Below are 10937 nucleotides of genomic sequence, written 5' to 3'. Positions count from 1 at the left end.
ATTAGTGTTTGCATTTTCTTCAGATAAATACCCAGAAGTGGAATTACTAGATCATATCATTTTACATCTTAAAAAAGAAATCTGGGGGCTTCCCTGGTGGCACAGTGGTTGAGAGTCCACCTGCCGATGCAGGGGACACGGGTTCGTGCCCCGGTCCAGGAAGATCCCAAATGCCGCGGAGCGGCTGGGCCCGTGAGCCATGGCCGCTGAGCCTGCGCGTCCGGAGCCTGTGCTCCACAACGGGAGAGGCCACAACAGTGAGAGGCCCGCGTACCGCAAAAAAAAAAAAAAGAAAGAAAGAAAGAAAGAAATCTGGGTGGGGTGAGGACCAGTGTAACATCTGTCATGCTCCTTCAGCAACAGACACTCAAACCATCCATTGCCACTATAGTTCATCAGAAAATAAAATAACTTCCTAGAATAGACAGTGCTGTCAGCATCTTTCTGCTGACCATAGACTATTCTGGGCAGTATTTTGAAAATGAAACTGACTTATTAAAAGCTTGCAAGAGGAGGCGAAAAGGCCTGAGGTTGACCTGACTGCTTTGCTGTGAAAGCCCTGGGCTGTGACCCAAGGTCATGAGGGTGAGTCCCCTGGGGATGCAGCAGTGGCCTGCAAGCTTAGTGCTCACATAACCGTGGGCAGGTCACTTGGGTCTCAGTTTCCTTGTCTGTAAAACAAAGCTGAATCCCTCAAGAGTCCCTGGGTGGCAAATCTCATGAATCCACATGGGTCAGTCAGGAGGGGTGTTTGTTATCAGAGAATACAAGCTGAGGAATCACCTGCTACCTGAGGGCTGGAAGGCAGCAGGGCCTCAGGTAGGTGGGGAAAGTGATCTTTCCTTCAGCTAACGGAGTCCTGTGAGCCAGAGGCAGTGGCCTAAGTCTGAGAAGTAGGCAGAGGCTGGTAGTGCAGGGCCTGGAGGGCATCTAGGAATGGATTCTCTTTCCACCCCCCCATCTCTGGACCTATGTGTCTGCTTCACTCCTCTTCTTCCTTCTGAAGACCAGTTTCCTCTGCTCCCCAGGCCATATGGCAGAACAAGGCTGCCCTTGGGTACCATGTTCACCCTTAGGGTCTAGTCACTCACAGAAACCATCTCAATCAATTCTAGGAAAGCACTGTCACAGGTGCATCTCTGGTCCAATTACTTGTAGGCAAAACCATGGCAGCTGCTAGGAGCCCTGGTGAGGAGCCTGGAGTTCCATGGCAACCAAAATTACCTACCCGAGAAGGACTGGACTACAGGCCCCCAGACAGGCCTAAGAGTCTGGGAGTGCAGGAGAGAATGGACTGCAGGGTAACTCTTCAGATTGTGCAGAAGCAGTCTCAAGGGTCATGAGGATTTGATTTAAAGCCATTCTCAAACTTTTTATTTTATTTTATTTTTTTCAGTACGCGAGCCTCTCACTGTTCGGGCCTCTCCCGTTGCGGAGCACAGGCTCCGGACGCGCAGGCTCAGTGGCCATGGCTCACGGGCCTAGCCGCTCCGCGGCATGTGGGATCTTCCTGGACCGGGGCACGAACCCGTGTCCCCTGCATCGGCAGGTGGACTCTCAACCACTGTGCCACCAGGGAAGCCCCATTCTCAAACTTGAAGGTGCATCAGAGCCACCTGGAGGACTTGTTAAAACACAGAGGGCTAGACCTCAGTGTTTCTGATTCAGCAGGTCTGGAGGGGCACAGTCTGAGAATTTGCATTTGTAACAAGCTCTGATGATGCTCAAATGCTTGGTTCCCAAAGTGGGGTCCACATTCCTGGCCCTGCCAGTTTCTTCAATCTGCAGGTTCCAGGGTCAGAAGGACTGGAAACAGGGGGTGGCGCCCGGTGTGTGCAACCTACCTTCTGGATCCCCCTGTACACCACGGTTTGAGAATCACGGTTTTAAAATGTTTCAAAACGTCAGAAATGTCTTTGTTCCCAACCTTGAGTGTCACTGCGGAAATAAAAGGTGACCAGCCAAGGGATGTTTGTTCAGTATCATTAAACGGTTAAAGCGGTTAATTAATCAGTGTGTTTGGATTAAAACAAAACAAACTTTCCACTTTCACCAAAGAAACGCGAGTTACCTCAGGATGAGTAAATCCAGCCTTTGGGGTGGGTAAGAGGTCTTTTTTCTGGGCATTTTCATTTCTCCCTTCAAGAAGAGACGCACTCATCGCGTGGCTCTCCCCTTAGGGTAAGTAAAAGCTGGGCAGAAGTTTGCAGACTCGCCCTGCAATGCCTGGATCTCGGGCGCCCAGCTGCCACTGGCCAACCCGCCTTGCAGTCTGCGCCGGCGCCTCGGGGATCCGCCAATGAAGCGCTGAGGAACTCCATGACTTCATTGGATTACTCTCTCATTGGCTGCTGCCGCCGCGCCGGACCCTCCCCTTCCATTAGAGCTCGGGAAAACTGCGCGGGCCCCGCCCCTAAATGGAAGGCAGGTTGAGTTCTTAACCTCGTTTTCGAGTCTTGCGGGCTTCTTTTCAAACAACAGATACCTCAGAAGGAAAATTCTGCTTTCTGACAAAGACTTGAGCGTGCCTTTCAGCCAAAGTACTGGTTTTCTGCGCTGACCTTTGACTGCTGCATCGCTGAGGTTTAGCTGGTGTCTTCAACCTTTCTTAGGTACCTGGCAGATCGCACGCATTTCCCACTTGCTTTAATCGTGTATTTGAATGAGTTTTGTCCTGCATCTCAGTGGATGAGTTTCTCAAGCCCCAATTTACTGTGGAATGCTAGTGATCATCTGTCCCACATTTTACCTGGGAAGTAAATTAGGTGGCTCCCACAAGGTCACACAGCTGGTTGGTGAACAGAGATGAAAATCAGATCCAGGGCTCCAACTGCAACCTCAGTGTTGCACACCTCCACCCGCCCACACCCCACCCGCCGTCTGATGCCTGAGAGCTCAGAGCAGCATTGCAGTCCAGGAAGCTCAGCCTGTAGGAGAGCCCACAGACTAATAAGGGATAATCCAGTTTTCCTCACATTCTAGCAACTGCCTAACTCCCAGTTTGACAGGATAGGGTCATGGACTACAATCTCCCAGAGCAGTGCTCTCATTTTACAAATGAAGAAATTGATGGGTACTTGATCACAAACCAGTTGTTGGTGGGTAGAGGCCGGACTTGACCCAGGCCTCCTGCTCTTCTTGTCCAGCGATGAGCCCCAAATGCTGGAAAGAATGGGAAGCCCACGAGTCCGCAGGGAAAGTTTTGTGCAGTGAGCATGGTTTCAGTACTGCAAGCACTAATTTGGGAATAAGGAAGCAATCCGAAGTGTTTCTATGCTTCTCTGGCTGGCCAGCAGTTCAGGTGAGCCTTCATCCCCAACCTTTCTTACCAACAGGTTCTTTGCTACAGGAAAGGAGACCAAGCTGTGGATTTTTTTCTCCTCTGACGTAGCGGGTGATCTGGTGCTTGAAGTGTCTGAATGCTATGACCCTCTTTTGAGTCAAGGATTTTTGAAAACTCAGGACCACTCTGTTAGATGGGGAGACTTGGCAAGCAGACTAGACCTGAAATCCTTTTGCAAGGCTTGGCTCAGAGTTTACCTCCTCCAAGACTTCCTGGAATCCCCACCAACAAAGGTGGACCAAGGGCTCCTTCAGCCCCCAGTGCTCATCTGAGTCCAACTGCAGTGCTATTGTTCACTTCTTTGTCCCCTTTCCAACTAGACCATGAGTTCCTGAGGGATGGCATCACAGTTTATACAATTTTGTATTCTCAGGGCCTAACGTGGTCTGACACATAGTAGATGCTCAATAAATGTTTGTTGAATTGAACTGTGGAAACCTTGGCACGCTAGTTGCCTTGTGCAGGGGAAGATCACTCGCAGTTCCTAACAGATGCAGATTTTGTGTTTATGAGGCTCCTTCACACAAAATGAGACTTCTCACTGTTTTTATTAGTAAAGTGTTTGAAATGAAAACGTCACAACTGTTTGCTAATATTGGGTTGGCCAAAAAGTGCCTTCAGTTTTTAAGTAAAAATAAAAGACACATTTTTCATTTTCACCAAGAACTTTATTGGACAACATATTCACCCTTTTGTTCCACTACGTTCTGTCATTTTCCAGGCAACTTCATAATTCCATCTTCCCAAAACTTTTTATTGTTTTGAGCAAAGAACTGTTCCAGATGCCTTTTACAGTCTTCCAGGGAATTGAAATATTTCCATTAAAAGAATTTTGTAAAGACTGAAATATATGGAAATCCGAACATGCAATGTCTGGTGAATACTGTGGATGAATCAGAACTTCCCGGCCAAGCTGTGACAGTTTTTGCCTGATCATCAAAGAAACATGCGGTCTTGCGTTATCCTGATGGAAGATTATGCGTTTTCTGTTGACTAATTCTGGACTCTTTTTGTCGAGTGCTGCTTTCAGTTGGTCTAATTGGGAGCAGTACTTGTTGGAATTAATCGTTCGGTTTTCCGGAAGGAGCTCATAATAGAGGACTCCCTTCTAATCCCACCATATACACATCACCTTCTTTGGATGAAGACCAGCCTTTGGTGTGGTTGGTGGTGGTTCATTTCACTTGCCCCACGATCTCTTCCGTTCCACATTATTGTACAGTATCCACTTTTCATTGCCTGTCACAATTTGTTTTACAAACAGCACGTTTTCATTACATTTAAGTAGAGAATCACATGCGGAAATACGGTCAAGAAGGTTTTTTCACTTAACTTATATGGAACCCAAACATCAAAGCGATTCACATAACCAAGCTGGTGCAAATGATTTTCAGCACTTGATTTGGGTATTTTTTTGAGTATGTCAGCCATCTCCTGCATGCATAACGTTGATTGTTTTCAATTAATGTCTGGATTGGATCGCTATCAACTTCAACTGGTCTACCTGACCATGGAGCATCATCCAGCAAGAAGTCTCCAGCACGAAACTTCACGAACCACTTTTGACATGTTTGATCAGTCACTGAACCTTCTCCATACACTGCACAAATCATTTTTTGTGTTTCAGTTGCATTTTTACCTTTCTTGAAATAATAAAGCATAATATACCGAAAATGTTGCTTTTTTCATCCATCTTCAACATTAAAATGGCTATACAAAAATTCACCAATTTTGACATCTTTTTTTTAAATGCACGCTGATATGACAGCTGTCACATAACAATTTAACAAAATTGTTTCAAATGAAGTTAAAGACAGCTAAGTGCTACTAGAGCCATCTTATGGAAAAAAACGAATCTTTTGGCCAACCCAGTACTACTCCATAAAAACAAACAGATCCCTTGTGCTTACCTAATTCCTGATTGCCCTTTAAAACTCCAGAAGTGTGAGTCAATTGCATTATTCAAATCAGAACCCTCCATGTGTTTTCTTCTGTGCCTGGTCTGCTAGGAAGCTCAAAAATCATCCTATCCACACTCTTAGGAACAGTCTCCTCCCTGGTGACAGGTATAATGTTCTCCCCTATATCTGTGTAGTTTCTGATCTTTACTTTGCTGTTCATTTAGACATATAAGCCCACTCTTTGCCTTTCTGGGAGAAGGTAGGACAGGTGATATATAGGGTAACAGGAAAGTATCCCCAGAACTGCAAGTGTGAAAAAAACACTCACAAAGATAAGTGATTTCTATCATACTGACTAAACCGAAAACTAACTTGATTTTTGTTATGGTGTCCAAAGCCTAGGCAAGGTTATCATGAATGGAGAGGAAAAGTGAAAAGTCTCGGAGCTATTCCAGCTTCATCCTGGGCAGGAGGACGCAGATCTGAGACACATGGATATTCTCAGCCCCAGAAAGGTGGTTCAGAAATGGAACCAAGAAGGCTCACAGAGCTTTTCCAGGGCTTGGGTAATGACCTTCTTGAGACTTTCCTCTCTCTGGTTCCAAGTCCACACTCACCAAGCAACCTCCAAGCAAGCATTTCAGCTTTGCAAGCATCCTGACACCGGGAACTAGGTCTCTGGGTATGGGGCACTGGGGGATGGCTTCCATCATAAATGGAATTGGCATGGAGCATAAGCGAGGGCCGCTGGTGGACTTCACTGTGGGAGCAGGTGGAGCACCCTGGAGCACCCACGTGTTTCCGGACTTGCAAAGCTGAAGGCCATGCGGAGACGTGGTTTCCGCACTCAGGTCATGCCGTGCTGGTTCCCTCCTTGAGCAGCCAGCCAGCCAGCCAGCCTCCTACACCTGGCTGTCCCTCTCAAATGGTAACAGATGGTTACCTGGAAACACCAGCTCGGTGCCTGCAGTGCGGTTGCTCAGCAAGGATCCCGCTGGTTTGTTCCTACAGTGGGAACCATGGCTCCAGGCAGCAGCAGGTGACCCTTGGGAAGAAAGTCAGGGGACCCCGGGGTATTTTAAGGGGGAGAGGGGCACAGAGCCATCTTGAGTCATCCTCAGAAACCCTGCTCAAAACAGTGGCAGTGATGCAGCTTTATAAACAGCAGCCTCATTCATAAAAGCACACCTGGGCACTGAAGTGTGATAAACCTGGAGGATGGATAATATACTCCATGCCATGGAGTATTACACGCTATAGAAAAGGAAGGAACCACAGCTACGCATAACAAGGACAAATCGTGGGGCGTAATGAGCAACAAAGCAAATTACAGGAAGGATACCATTTAGAAAGCACGAAGCTAAACAGCCTCATACGGTTACATATGACACTCATATTACTAGGGGTGGCAGGAAATGTGTGGTGATAAAACTACTTAAAAAACAAAATAAGGATGTAATCAACACAAAAATCAAACTTGTGGTTAACTCTGAGATGGCCAGTTGGGTCCCTGGTGTTCACTTTATTATTTTATTATATAGGCGCCTCTTGATTATATGTTTTTGTAGGTGTCAAAAACATAATTAAAGACATCCAAAGGCACTGCAGCTATCATGACTCAAGCACGAGCACTGTGGCTGGTCCCCCAGTTCGTCACAAGCGCTGCTGTAGTGCCCGCCCACAGGGCTCACCGAGCACACGTGGCTCACACCCCCTGGGCTCTGGGGAGTCTCCCCGCTCAGGCAGCCAGATGACAGGGCTGCTGCCTGGCATGGTGAGGTCAAAGGTTAGCAGCGGTTATTCTGTTAGCACACTGAGGCCCCTTGACATCTCCTCTCTCCGGTTTTCCATCTCCCCCTCAAACCTGACCCATATGCTTCCGCAAGCTGATTTGCACTCGACTGCGGGCCTGTTTGCCTGGAGTACAACTCCAGCCCCACCACTTTCCTTCTACTCGTTCAGCCATTCAACAAATATTTACTGTGCACCTACTACGTGCCAGGCACCATTCTCAGTGCTGGGGATGCAACAGTGAACAAGACCACACAAAAATCCCTGCCCTCGTGGAGCTGACATTCTAGTGAGGGAGGCAAACACTAAATTAATAAATATGAATCAGGTGGTGACAAGCAGAAGCCTAGAGCTGAGTAAGGGGACAGGGAGTGGAGGGAAGGGCAGGGAGTGGGTTTGGATAGGGTGGTCGGGAAGGTCTCTCTAAGGAGGTGGCCTTGGGTCAGGGACCTAAATGAAGGGAGGGGACCACGTGGGTATGTGGGAAGGGTCTTCCAGGCTGAGGGAGGCACAAGGGTAAAGGCCCGGCCCCTGCTCACTCGAGTCTCTTTCTTTCCCTGGGGCTCCCCCGCCCCTCCCCAGACTGTCTTCTTTCTCAAGCCCTCTCCCCTCTGCTTACCTCTTGCCCTATTCTAGTTGTGGGTGTTTTTTTTTTTTTTTTAATTGAAGTACAGTTTGTTTGCCTTATTCTAGTTGTCCAGGGGGCCCAGGCTTTTGGGGGAAGAGGACGGGGACGTTTCCAGACCACCGAGGCATCCCATTTGCATTGACCTTTGCTCTGAACATTTAACCCGTCTCCATGGCTCCTGGCAAGACAGCTCTCCTGCAGGAATTATCCTGGAGTCAGACTTCCTGAGCCATCTTCCACTTAGCTCCTTTCCTGCCAGCCATTGCCAGGCCTCAAGGCTGGATTCGGCCTACAGGCTGTGATTTTTCACATCCTTGTCAAACCTGTAACAGCAATGTCTGGAAAAAAGATGTCGGCTTAATTACTATTATTAGCACCAACGACTTCCTACTGCTGAGGTTCCCTAAGTGCCGCCTGCAGGTAAACTCACCTGGAAAACCATTTGGGGATGTTCTCCCCCTGTGATCACCTGTATATCTCCAGGGTTGCTGTGGCAGCTGCTAGAGCAGCCCGGGCAACGGATGAAGATCAGAAAACATCGCAGATGTGGGAATGAGCCCAGAGACCAAGGAGCCCAACTGTCAGGCTGACAATGTTTATCAGCTTCTGCTCCCAACCCCCATATCCCAGCAAACTCAGCAGATGGTCAGAAGGGTACGCTGGTGGGTGTCAGTCACTTCCAGGACGGCCTGCTGTGAAGGTGGAAGCCTCAAATGTAGTCACTTATTATTGTTGTGTTAAATCCTGAAGGAATACATTTGCAGGCTGATTCTCGACCTTGGAGATCTCCAGCCTCGTCCATTCATTCATTCATTCATTCACTCTTTCATTCAAGCTCCTACACTGTGCAAGACCCTACACTGGGTGCAAGGGGTACAGACACACGGAATGTCAGGGCACATTTATTGCACTCTTAAGATCTATCAACACCCTTCTAAGTGCCTTACCTGTATTTCCTCATTTAATTCACAATCAACTCTACAGGGTAGGTATTATAGCTGAGGAACTGTCGGCGGGCAAGGCAGCAACTATTAGTGCCACTGCCCAGGCAGCACACGCCGAATCAAGGGTCAAGGTCTACTCTGCCCTCGTGAAGACACAGGCCTTGTCTCTGGAACTTATCAGCTGGCGGGGGAGCACAGAGATGGACACCAATAATATACCTGACAGTGTGGCAACTGAGGCAGTACAAACATCAGTCATTATATGACAGAGTTTGTTATAAGAAGCCCTATCACAGAGGGAAAGAGCAACTATTGTGGGATCACACAGGATCTGTCAGATGTTGAGCACGGCTTCTTGGTGACCCAAGCTTGGGTCTCAAAGAATGCACAGGAATTTCCCTCCTGGACCAGAGGGGAGAGAACTTCCTGTGCAAGCATCTGGAGAAACAGACCTCCATGCTAAGAGGAGAATATGAGCGTCCGGGGTGGAGGATGGTGGTGGAAATACCTCCTGTGGAGATTCCTTCTACTTCTCTTCCTATTTCTTCTTGGTGAAACTAAAGAATCCAAGCCCCCAAAGGGACCTCTGTTGAAATTTTGACATTGTATTTCCCCTCGAGCTGTCCATAGCATCTGAGGCTCATCAGGCCAACCTTCATCACCTCATAGGTCCTTGCAGGTGCCTGAGGTTATGCCGGTCACATCAGAAGGCATCTCCGGATCTTCCTTCCTCACATCTCTGGATATCTGAGTTTCAGCTTCACCCTTGGTTGACTGGTGTCCATGTCTTTTCTTCCCAAGAACAGCCCTGGGGCTGCTGAGGGGATGAGAGACAAAACTGCAGGTAAGAACTCCTGGAAAGCTAGAGTAAGGCACCCCTAGAAGGGATGATGTTGACTATGACTTGGTGCTTCCTCATACCTGACATTCCAGACTGTCAGCTCCATCCTCAAATGCGGTATCCAGAATCCAACCCTCTCACCACTGCCACAGCTATCACCCTGGTCCATCCACCACCATCTCCCTCCTGAACTACTGGCAGTATTCTCAGCCCTGCAGCCACAGTGGTATTCCTAAAATGTAGGTCACGTCATGACGTTCATTAAAAGTCCTGCATGGATGCCCCATTTCACCAGAGGAAAAGCAAAGTCTCCATAATGGTCCGCAGGCCCAACATGAACTCAGCTCTGACTCCCACCTCTGAACTCTCCTGCTTCGACCCCCCCCTCCCTTACTCTACCCCAGCCACTTGGGTCTCTTTCCTGTTCCCCCAGCTTATTAAATATGCTCCAGGGCCTTTGTACTTGCTTGCGGTACCCTCTTCCCAGAGATGTTCTCTCTCACCTTCTTCAAGTCTTTGTCCAATGTCACTTCAAGGAGGCCGTCTCTTACCACCCTGTCAATTCTTTACTCTCCTCATTGGACCCTGCTCTGTTTCTTCAGCTAACCATTTTTACCTTCTGATTTACTACTTTATTTTGCTTATTTATTCCCCTGCCTGGAATGTAACCAAGGCAGGTATTTTGTTAGTTTCCTGCTGTATCCCCAGCACCTGCAACAGGACCTAGCCATAGTAGGTGATGACTACATAGTTATCGGATAACTGAAAGAAGGCACAGTTTGGACGCCTGCCCTCAGCTCTGTCTGCAAGGCCAAGACAAGGAAACCCCCCTGCGGACTCTGCATCCTCCTCAGAGGGCAAGGTAGCTGACATCTGAGCTGGCAGTCCTTGCCCTGTTCAATCCAACTCGCCTGAACAGACATTGATGGAGCCCTGGGCAGGTGCTGAGCCTGCATGAGAGGGATGAGTCTCCACCCACCTCGAACTGGGTGGGGCGAAGGCTGCCTGGGGCAGAGGGGGCCTGCTAAGGGGCACAGGCCAAGCCAGGCCCAGAGGGATCTCCCAGAAACCTGAGATGGCAGGGCAAGCTCAGGCAGGCCTCCCCGTCACACCCACCTCATACCCCAGGCCCACTAGTCCGGCCTGGCCCGTGACCGTCCCCAGGGTCACTGCCCTTTCTAGGCCCTATTCCCGAGGGTCTGTGGGGCTCCCAGTCTCTGCCTCCCTCCCTCCCTTTCTCCCGGGTCTCCCTCCTCCACGCCCCCATTCTGCCAGACTCCTACCACCACAGCCCCTGCTTTTCCTCACCTCTCTCTTCCACGCCTTCCCCCTCGAATCTGGACCCCAGCCCCAGCCCCCCTCCAGGTCCCGTTCCCGGGCCTCCTTCCCCAACCCGGCCTCCGCAGCACCTCGCCCCTCCTCGCGCCTCCCCCCCCCCCCGGCCCCGGCCCCGGCCCCGGCCCCGGCCCCGGCCCCGGCCCCGGCCCCG

This window comes from Monodon monoceros, unplaced genomic scaffold, assembly GCF_005190385.1.
Source record: "Monodon monoceros isolate NGI ecotype Baffin Bay Population unplaced genomic scaffold, NGI_Narwhal_1 Super_Scaffold_21, whole genome shotgun sequence".
In the NCBI taxonomy this organism is placed as follows: Eukaryota; Metazoa; Chordata; class Mammalia; order Artiodactyla; family Monodontidae; genus Monodon; species Monodon monoceros.
This window is presented reverse-complemented; position numbering follows the sequence as displayed.